The sequence below is a fragment of the Pan paniscus genome, chromosome 9, assembly GCF_029289425.2.
Source record: "Pan paniscus chromosome 9, NHGRI_mPanPan1-v2.0_pri, whole genome shotgun sequence".
In the NCBI taxonomy this organism is placed as follows: Eukaryota; Metazoa; Chordata; class Mammalia; order Primates; family Hominidae; genus Pan; species Pan paniscus.
The window spans coordinates 25,120,489-25,131,007 of record NC_073258.2 but is presented as its reverse complement, the minus strand read 5'-3'; positions in this window follow the sequence as shown (position 1 = coordinate 25,131,007).

The window sequence follows — 10,519 nt, the reverse complement described above, 5'->3', positions numbered from 1 at the left end:
ACAAAGACTACAAAATCCAGGTATTTAACATACACGATGTCTAGTATCCAATAATAAGTTTCTAGGCATGCCAAAAAGCAGGAAAACAAAATACATGATGGGAGAAGATAAAAATCAATAGAAACAGACACAGAAATGAAAAAAAAATAGAATTAGGAAAAATTAACTTAAACATATATTATGAATATGTTAACTATGCTCAGTAATTGAAAAAAAAAACATGAACACAAAGAGAGGAATGAAAGATATTAAAAAGAAGTAAATGGAACTTTTAAAAATACCAAAAATTCAAAAATTCACTAAATTAAATTAACAGTATATTAAATACAAATAAAGAAGTCACTAAAATTGAAGATATAATAAATATAGCTGGAAAAATCCAATCTGAAGCAAAGATAAAAGAGTGGGAAAATGATTAGTGCTTCACTGACTTGTGAGACCGTATCAACTGGTCTAATATATGAATAACTGGGTATGTCAGAATGAGTTGGGATGAGAATTTTAAAAACATTTTGTATTAGTCTGTTCACTGCCAATAAAGATATAGCTGAGTCTGGGTAATTTATAAAGAAAAGAGCTTTAATGGACTCACAGTTCCACATGGCTGGGGAGGCCTCACAGTCATGGCAGAAGATGAGGAAAGAGTAAAGGGACTTCTTATGTGGTGGCGGGTAAGGGAGAGCTTGTGCAGAGGAACTCCCATTTATAAAACCATCAGGTCTCATAAGACTTATTCACCACACTGAGAACAGCACAGGAAAGACTCCCCTCTATGGTTCAATTATCTCCCACTGGGGCCCTCCCATAATATGTGGGAATTACGGCAGCTACGATTCAAGATGAGATTGGGGTGGGGTCACAAACTATATCATTCTGCCCCTGGTCCCTCCCAAATCTTATGTCCTCACATTTCAAAACCAATTACACCTTCCTAACAGTCCCCAAAAGTCTTAACTCATTTCACTATTAACCCAAAAGTCCACAGTCCAAAGTTCCATCTTAGACAAGGCAAATCCCTTCTGCCTAGGAGCCTGTAAAATCAAAAGTAATTTAGTTAGTTACTTTCTAGATACAATGAGGGTATAGGCATTGGGAAAGTACACCCATTCCAAATAGAAGAAATTGGACAAAACAAAGGGGCTAAACGTTCAATGCAAGTCTGAAATCCAGAGCGGAAGTCAAATCTTAAAGCTCCAAAATGATCTTCATTGACTCCATGTCTCACATCCAGGTCACGCTGATGCAAGAGGTGGGTTCTGATTGTCTTAGGCAGCTCCTCCCCTGTGGCTTTGCAGGGTACAGCCCCCTCATGGCTGCTTTCACGAGGGGGCATTGTCTGCAGCTTTTTCAGCTGCATGGTGAAAGCTGTCGATGGATCTACCATTCTGGGGCCTGAAGGATGGTAGCCCTCTTCTAACAGCTCCACTAGGTAGTACCCCAGTGGGGACTCTGTGGGTGCTTGTACCCCACATTTCCCTTCCTCACTGCCCTAGCAGAGGTTCTCCATGAGGGCTCCAACCCTGCAGCACCCCTCTGTCTGGACCTCCAGGTATTTCCATACATTTTCTGAAATCTAGGCAGAGGTTCCCAAACCTGAATTCTTGACTTCTGTGCACCCTCAGGCCCAATACCACATGTAACCCACGAAGGCTTGGGGCTTGCACTCTCTGAAGCAATGACCTGAGCTCTATGTTGGCCCCTTTAAGCCACATCTGGAACACAGAGCACCAAATCTTGAGACTGCATGAAGCAGCAAGGCCCTGGACCTGGCCCACAAAACCATTTTTTCCTCCTAGGTCTCCTGGCTTGTGATAGATAGGGCTGCTGTGAAGACCTCTAACATATCCTGGAGACATGTTTCCCATTGTCTTGGCAATTAACATTTGGCTCCCCGTTACTTATGTAAATTTATCCAGCTGGCTTGAATTTCCCCTCAGAAAATGGTATTTTCTTTTCTATCTCATTGTCAGGCTGCAAATTTTCCAAACTCTTATGCTCTGCTTCTTCTTGAATGCTTTCACTAAGAAATTTCTTCTACTCAATACTCTAAATCATCTCTCTCAAATTCAAATTTCCACAGATCTCTAGGGCAGGGGCATAATGTCACAAGTCTCTTTGCATAGCAAGAGTGAGCTTTACTCTAGTTCTCAACAAGTTCCTCATTTCCATCTGAGACCACCTCAGCCTAGACCTTATTGTCCATATCAACATCAGCATTTTGGTCAAAGCCATTCCACAAGTCTCTAGGAAGTTCCAAACTTTCCACTTCTTCCTGTCTTCTTCTGAGCCCTCCAAACTGTTCCAACTTCTGCCTGTTATCCAGTTCCAAAGTTGCTTTTACATTTTCAGGTACCTATACAGTAGTACTCCACTCAACCAGTACCAATTTACTGTATTAGTCTGTTCTCACATTGCTAATAAAGACATACCTGAGACTGGGTAATTTATAGAGAAAAGAGGTTTAATGGACTCACAGTTTCACATGGCCGGAAAGGCCTCACAATCACGGCGGAGATGAAGGAAGAGAAAAGGTACTTCTTTTTTTCTTTTTTGAGATGGAGTCTCACTGCATTGCCTAGGCTGGAGTACAATAGCACCATCTCAGCTAACTGCAATCTGCCTTCTGGGTTCAAGTAATTCTCGTGCCTCAGCCTTCCAAGTAGCTGCGACTATGGGCATGTGCCACCACGCCTGTCTAATTTTTGTATTTTTTTTTTTTTAGTAGAGATGGGGTTTCACCATGTTGGCCAGGCTGGTCTCGAACACCTGACCTCAAGTAATCCGCCCACCTTGGCCTCCCAAGTGGTTACAAGTGTAAGCCACCTCCCATGGTGGTTACAAGTGTAAGCCACCATGCCTGGCCCAACAAAGGGACTTCTTACATGGTGGCAGGCAAAAGATAGCTTGTGCAGGGGAACTCCCATTTGTAAAACCGTCAGATGTCCTGAGACTTATTCACTACCACGAGAATAGCATGGGAAAGACCCGCCCCCATGACTCAATTACCTCCCACCGGCTTCCATCCACGACACGTGGGAATTATAAGAGCTACAATTCAAGATGAGATTTGAGTGGAGTCACAGACAAAACATATCACATTTCTAAAACATTTCCAAATTTGATGAAAATGAAACCCACAGATCCATAATGCTGTAAAACACTAAGCAAAACAAAGAATAAACCTGCTCAAATTATCTTGTCATAAAATTTCTCAAAAACTTTGAAAAGAGAAAAGAAAGCAGCAGGGGAGGGGCCACCTTAAATGCTAAGAAACAAAGTGGTAAGATATGAATCCCTCTCTGGCTGCCCATGAATCATGGCTGATGTCTTTTGCACTGACATCCTCAGAGGAAGTGTCCTTCTAGATTGGGGAGCTTGTCCATGGAAATTGACTGGACTCCATGATGTGCCCTGCAGACACTGATGTAGATCTGTCCATTACTGTCTCATAGATCTCAGCCTTACAGGTGGACAGAACATGAGTTACCATACCAGCAGCCGCAACTACTTGAGTCTTATTGGAGGTGAGGAAGCTGAAGTATGGGTAGGGCCAGTATTTTTTTGTTTTTTCCTTTTATTTCTAGCGGACACATAATTGTACATATTTATAGAATACAGAGTGGTATTTTGATACATGTGTAAAATATGTGTTTTCCATATTATTGATTCTGTGGCACCTAGGACTTTGTAGAGCCAGGGAGGGACTGCTTTTTACAGGGTTACTTCTTAGAGACAGTAAACAATTTGCTTGTGAGCAATCTGTGACACTGTCCCTCCGGTTTAGTCACCCCAGGATCAGGGACTAACAACTAGGGACCAACCTATAGCTGAGACCTCACTGAATTATACAAGTTATTCAAACTATTTAATATTCAACTTGTTTAACTTGCTTACTTTTCTTCTCCCATTTTTTTCCCAGGAAAACCACAATAGTCACCCTCCAGTCCTCTCTCTGTCTGCTCATTCTGTCTCTGTGCTTCCCTGAGTGGCCCTTAACAGCACAACATGCCTATTAGTTCTTCACGACTGTGATGTGACTATCATAAAAGCATCTTCCTTCATGACCAACATTTTCATGTCTGTATGTCTTACCATACCTGATTAAACAAAATCCCAGGTATATCTTAAAACTGCTTCATAAGATGAATTTGGGCATATTCCTTCTGCCTCTGTTTTCTGAAAATATTTGTATGAGATGGGTGTAATTTCTTAAATGTTTGGTAAAAAACACCAGTGTACCCATCTGGGACTGGAGAATTGCTTATAGAAAGATTTTTAATTACAAATTCATTTATATATATAAATAATATATATATTTCAAATTATATATGTAAATATATATATTTCAATTATATATATATTTCAAATATATATTTGTTCAGATTTTCAATTTTGATCACTTCCAACATTTCTGCTAATGGTTATCTGTGTCTTTTCTTTTTGATCACTCCATCTAGAGTTTATTAATTGTATTGATCTTTAAAAATATAATTTAAAGCTGGGCATGGTAGCTCATGCCTGTAATCCCAGCACTTTGGGAGGCCGAGGCAGGCACATCACGAGGTCAGGAGATCGAGACCATCCTGGCCAACATGGTGAAACCTCATCTCTACTAAAAATACAAAAATTAGCTGGGCATGGTGGCACATGCCTGTAATCCCAGCTACTCGGGAGGCTGAGGCAGGACAATCGCTTGAACCAGGGAGTCAGAGGTTGCAGCGAGCTGAGATTGTGCCACTGCACTCTAGCCTGGCGATGGAGTGAAACTCCATCCAAAAAAAAAAAATATATATATATATATATATATATGTATATAATTTAGAGTTTCATTTATTTCTTCTGTTGTTTTTAGTTCATTATTTCTAGTCACATTTTCATAGTTCCTTCCTTCTACTTAATTTGGCTTAATTTACTCTTCTTTTCCTATTTTCACAATATACAACACAAGTTCAATTTTATATCTTTTTTTCTCATTGAGAAGAGCTATACCTGTTCTTTTAAGCAAATTTTAGCTGTATTCACAAATATAAAGTGCATTTTATACTGAATTTTTATTCATTACAAAGTATTTTCTAATTTCCATTGTGAGTTCTTCTTTGACCCATGCATTATTCACATCCTTGTTTAATTTCCAAATGTTAGCAACTTTCCAGATATATCTGTGTGATTGATTTTTTCATTAATTTCATTTTGGCCAAAGAACATATTCTGTATAACTTTAATCCTGTGAAATTTACTAAAACTTACTTTATGGCTCAGTAGATGGTCTTGTTTTTGTGTTGCAAGGTGCACTTGAGACAGTATGTGTTCTGTTGACATTGAGTGAAATATTTTATAAATGTCAATTAGGTCAAATTGTATAATAATGTTAAGTCTTCTGTATTTTTACTTATTTTCTTTTTGTTGCGTCAGCTTACGAGAGAGGAATGTTTACTTTCCAACTATAATGTAAATTTGTCTATTTGCTCTTTGAGTTCTGGAAGATTTTGCTGGATATATTCTGCTTTGTTGTTGGGTGTATATATTTATGATTATTACACCTTTGTGATAAACTGGCCATTTTATTATAAGTGTTCATCTGTATACCTGATAATATGATTTATTCTGGACTATTATATGTTCTAGTAATATACCCATTTCATATTTTTTAAGATTCATGTTTGCACACTATTATTCAATCCTTTCATTTTTAACCTATAATTGTTCATATAGGCATACCTCATTTATTGTGCTTCACTTTATTGTGCCTAGCAGATATTGTTTTTGTTACAAATTGAAGGTCTGTGGGAACCTTGCATCAAGTAAGTCTATCAACACCATTTTCCCAAGAGCATGTGCTCACCTCTTGTCTCTGTGTCACATTCTGATAATTCTCACAATATTTCCAACTTCTTCATTATATTAGTTATGGTGACCTGCAATCAATGATCTTTCATAATACTGTTATAAATGTTTTCAGGTGCCATGAACCATACCCACTTAAGATGATGAATTTAATCAATAAATGTATGTGTTGACTGCCCTACTGACCAGCCATTCCTCAATCTCACTCCCTCTTTTCACAACCTTCCTATTAACTGAGAGAAAACAATATTGAAATTAGACCAATTAATATCCCTACAATGGTTTCTAAGTATTCACATGAAATAAAAAGCTAATGACTCACTTTAAATCAAAAATAAAAAAAATTATTAATCTTAGTGAGGAAGGCATTGTGAAAGATTACAAAGGTCAAAAGCTATGCCTCTTGCACCAAAGAATAAGCCAAGTTGTGAATGCAAAAGTTTTAAAGGAAGTTAAAAGTGCTACTTCGGTGAAGACACAAATGATAAGAAAATGAACCAGTCTTATTGCTGATACAGAAAAGGTTTTAGTGGTCTGGATAGAAGATCAAACAAGCAACAATATTCCTTTACATCAAAGCCTATCCAGAGCAAGGTCCTAACTCATCAGTTCTAAGAAAGCTAAGAGAGGTGAGGTAGCTGCAAAAGAAAAGTTAAAAGGTAGTAGAGGATGATTCATGAGGTTTAAGGAAAGAAGCTGCCTTCATAACATAAAATATCATAAAGATAGTGAAAGTAGGCATCCAAAAATGTTATAGGTAGAGTCAGAGGAGAGTAAACAACCTAAGCAGCCAAAAACGTCACTACATGCACCATCATATTCTTTGATCAGACTCACAATGTGTTTACCCTCCTTATCCAGGGTCATTTGAACCTTATGATAAATCTTATTTGAAGATTTTAATAAATAGTCTCTCTTCTGGCCAATTTATCTCCATAGGTATAACATCCTGAGAAGGGTATAAATCAAATGCAAGGAATGCCTGGTCCTCAGTGTCTAAATTGTTATAAACTTGTTAACAGTAGACAAATCTATTTTTCCTACCATTTTTGTATTGCACCATATACTGGTATTTGGGAGAGAAGAGGAAGTTTTGTCACAGGAGAAGTCATATAATTCTACAGTGGTTTTTTGTTTTTTTTTTGTTGTTGTTGTTGTTTGTCCCTTGGCAGGACTCCCTATGGCCAAGGGCCTTAAGAGACAAAAGACATATAGCTAATTAATTGTTCTAAGCCATATAGGAATGGATGTGGACAGGCACTTGTTACTTCGTAAACTTATTATTTTAAGTAAAAAAGCCAACAACAAAACAAAAGTTAAAAGACGGACTTAATTTTTAACTTCTATGTGTTGAGCTACTGTGAGCTTGGTTTTCGTTACAGACTTATAACAGTTAGCCTTATATACCAAACATAAGCATTCTTCTGAAAAATATAGGTAGATAGGTAGATAGATAGATAGATAGATAGATAGATAGATAGATAGATAGATAGATAGATCTTCACAACTCATGATTGGTAGTATTATACCCAGGAGGCTTTGTTACAAAATATTTTTATCCTGTTAGTAAAGAATTTCCTTTAATTCTAGAGTAAGCAGAAAAGTTTTATGGTTGGGGTGGATGCAAAAGTGACACATAATAGCTTAGAAGGCAACTAAACTTGTTTTACCTGCTGTTTAGGCATTTTTGTACCCCCTTTCTTGATTTGGAGGGTTTGACCTTAAGCTAATTTTTTCCCTGAAAGCCAGTCCTTACAATCTTATGCACCCACCTCTTCTGCAATAGTCCAGGCAGCTTGTATAGTTTTGGCAGCAGAACATTAGCAGTGAAACAGGTCCAGGCCCAGTGGGATGCCAAACGACGGAGATTCATACCTCTGGTTTTCAAAATACCATGATTTTGGTTTCCTTGGATGTAAAACAAGGAGAGATAATTAACATTTATAGTTTGACAATTATAGGAGTAATTCATATATCAGAATAGAAAAAGGAACCTATTACATTAGGGTACCAACTAAAAATATGAAGAAAAATTATAACTTGGTGCTTTCTAGAGGATTCTTGTAGCCAAGAAATAATGATTTAATCTGTACTCAAAAAGTTAGGGCTGAAATCTAGTATTAAGTGTTACGCTTTACCCTTGAAACATTTTTTCTAGCTGCCCTTTTTATTAAACAAAAAGTTATAGCAAGGCCAATTTGCATGCAAGGTAAGTTTTAGGCTTATTATGCTTGCCTGAATAGCTGCATAAAATGCAGCAAGAATTTATTGGCCATATAGACTCCTTTCGAGTTGGTTTTGCTGAAAGTTTACCTAAAAATAGAATATTTTAGTTTCAGTCTTGGTAAAATAACCAGTGTCTCCAATTGTTTGAAGAAAAAAAAACTATAATTGAACTTATGCAGACAACTATATTGTCATAAAATTCAATCTGAATTTTGGAGGACTCAGAAAGGTAAGTTTGCTTACAAAAATGTACTTTATCCAAATAACTTAAAAGATTTTTTTTTTGACCCTTCTTTAACCAGAGCCGCAGCTTTTAAAACAAGTGTTTGTTTACCTGGGAAATGCCATTTACAAACCAAACAGCTCATGAGAACTATTAGGCACTGTAGAATTTAGCAGCTCCTCACAATTAGTCCTAGAAAAGAGGCTCTCTGCTTATTAAGTAGCAAGATTTTGTGTAAGCCATTTTTATTTTATCATAGAACTCTTTTGGGAAACATCATTTCCATTAGCATAGGGGTAGCTTCAGTTAATATCTCATAGCAAGGCAGTAAATGCCCTATCAAGTAGAAATTCTCTAGTTCGGTCATTGTCATTGAAAGGTACTCACAGTTTTTTCCATCAGCCCCGATAAAAGCTCCACATAAAGGGCTATGCAGCAAAGGAAAGCTTTACCCTATATTTTGTGGGCTTTTACTAGTTCCTATTTAGTGTGTTTAAATAACATTTTTAAATAAATAAATTTAATAAATGTTTAAATAACATTTCCTAAAGAGCCGATTTATATGTCTTCAGTTTTTATAGTACCAGAAAAGAGAAAAACAACCCCCAGTTAGATATAGTACCCATTTTCATAAGACTTTTTGGTAAAAGGGGGTTACAACTACCTTACATAAAGCTTGTTTAAACATCTTAAATTTTACAATTCTATTAAACTGTAAGTTTTTATGTTCAGGTCTCAGGAACCCTTTTTTACCCCCAGACCATTTTACCTTTTCTGGTGAAAAGGATTTGGTTTCCCAGCAGGGAGTTACATCTATAAGACCTATGAGGGACCGCAGATTTGATAAGTCTACTTAAATAGTCCTGTCATTCTGTCAGAGGAGCACCCATGTAAAGGGGGTCCCCTTAACCCCCAAATTTACCATGACCTAGGTAATAGGCATATTCGGCAGGAGGATATCCCAGTTATCATAAAGCTAGTCCAACATGGCTTGCATATGAAACATATTAACTGCTTCATCTGGTGTACTTCACTTGGTATTTTATAGGAAGAGTGGGGCAGTCCCCTTCTCGGGGCAAAGAGAACTTACAATGGCATTATCTGGCCCACTAGGCAGGAATAAACATGAAACTACTTGATCAATAAATGCAAACAAAATGCTAACATTGTTGATATTATTTTACCAATAGTTTTAAAGCCATCTTATTTATTAAAGATTTTACTTAAGTCATGTGAACTTGAAAAATATTTGACTAGTCTTTTCTCTTTTAAGTCTCTGATTTAAGCACTTTTACCTATTTTTTTAGCCAATTAATTGGAACTCTTTACATATATATATTTTAGCAGTGAAACACTGTATGCATAACATAAATACATGGACATATCTAGGCATGCCGATAGAGGTACGTTTTATAGATTCATAAAGACTTCCTTTTCCTTTTTTTTTTTAAATTTTAGACTTTCAAATTCTCGATAACATGTTGCACCACCCTAAGCAGTTTTCAGCTAAATAGACATAAATTTGCATATTAAAGGAAACAACCCAGGTGACAATCAGATAGCAAAATTTACGTAATAAGGTACAAAAAGAAAAAGTTTGGTACGCTAAAGGAAAATTAAAATGAACTTAACTGCCAATTAAACATAAAATTATAGAATTTATAAAGGCCTTCAAATACATACACACATATATACATACATATACGTACACACACAAAGATCCTATAGATTTACTTTAGTACTTTGGCCATGAGATGAATATAAATTCGCCGGTTTGCAAAAAAACGGTTAGATCCAAACAGTGGTTTTTTATCTCAGTATGAAAGTAACACCAGATTTAAAGCAGGCAGAAAATAGAGAAAGAGAACGTAGGAACTCTATAGTTTGCAGGTCGACCTTAGGCACCTTTTTCCTTAAAGTAAAATGTACACAAAGACTATATTACCTCCATTTTCCATAAACTCTGGAAAGTAGAGGTGCCACAAAACCTACGGTGTGCTCAAAAGGGGGTCATTCTCCTTGTTTTTTTTTTCCATATTCTTAGTTAATTTCTTTCCTACTTTTTTTTTTTTGAGACGGAGTCTTGCTCTGTCGCCCAGGCTGGAGCAGAGTGGCACGATCTCGGCTCACTGCAAGCTCCGCCTCCCGGGTTCACGCCATTCTCCCGCCTCAGCCTCGCAACTAGCTGGGACTACAGGCGCCCGCCATGACGCCCGGCTAATTTTT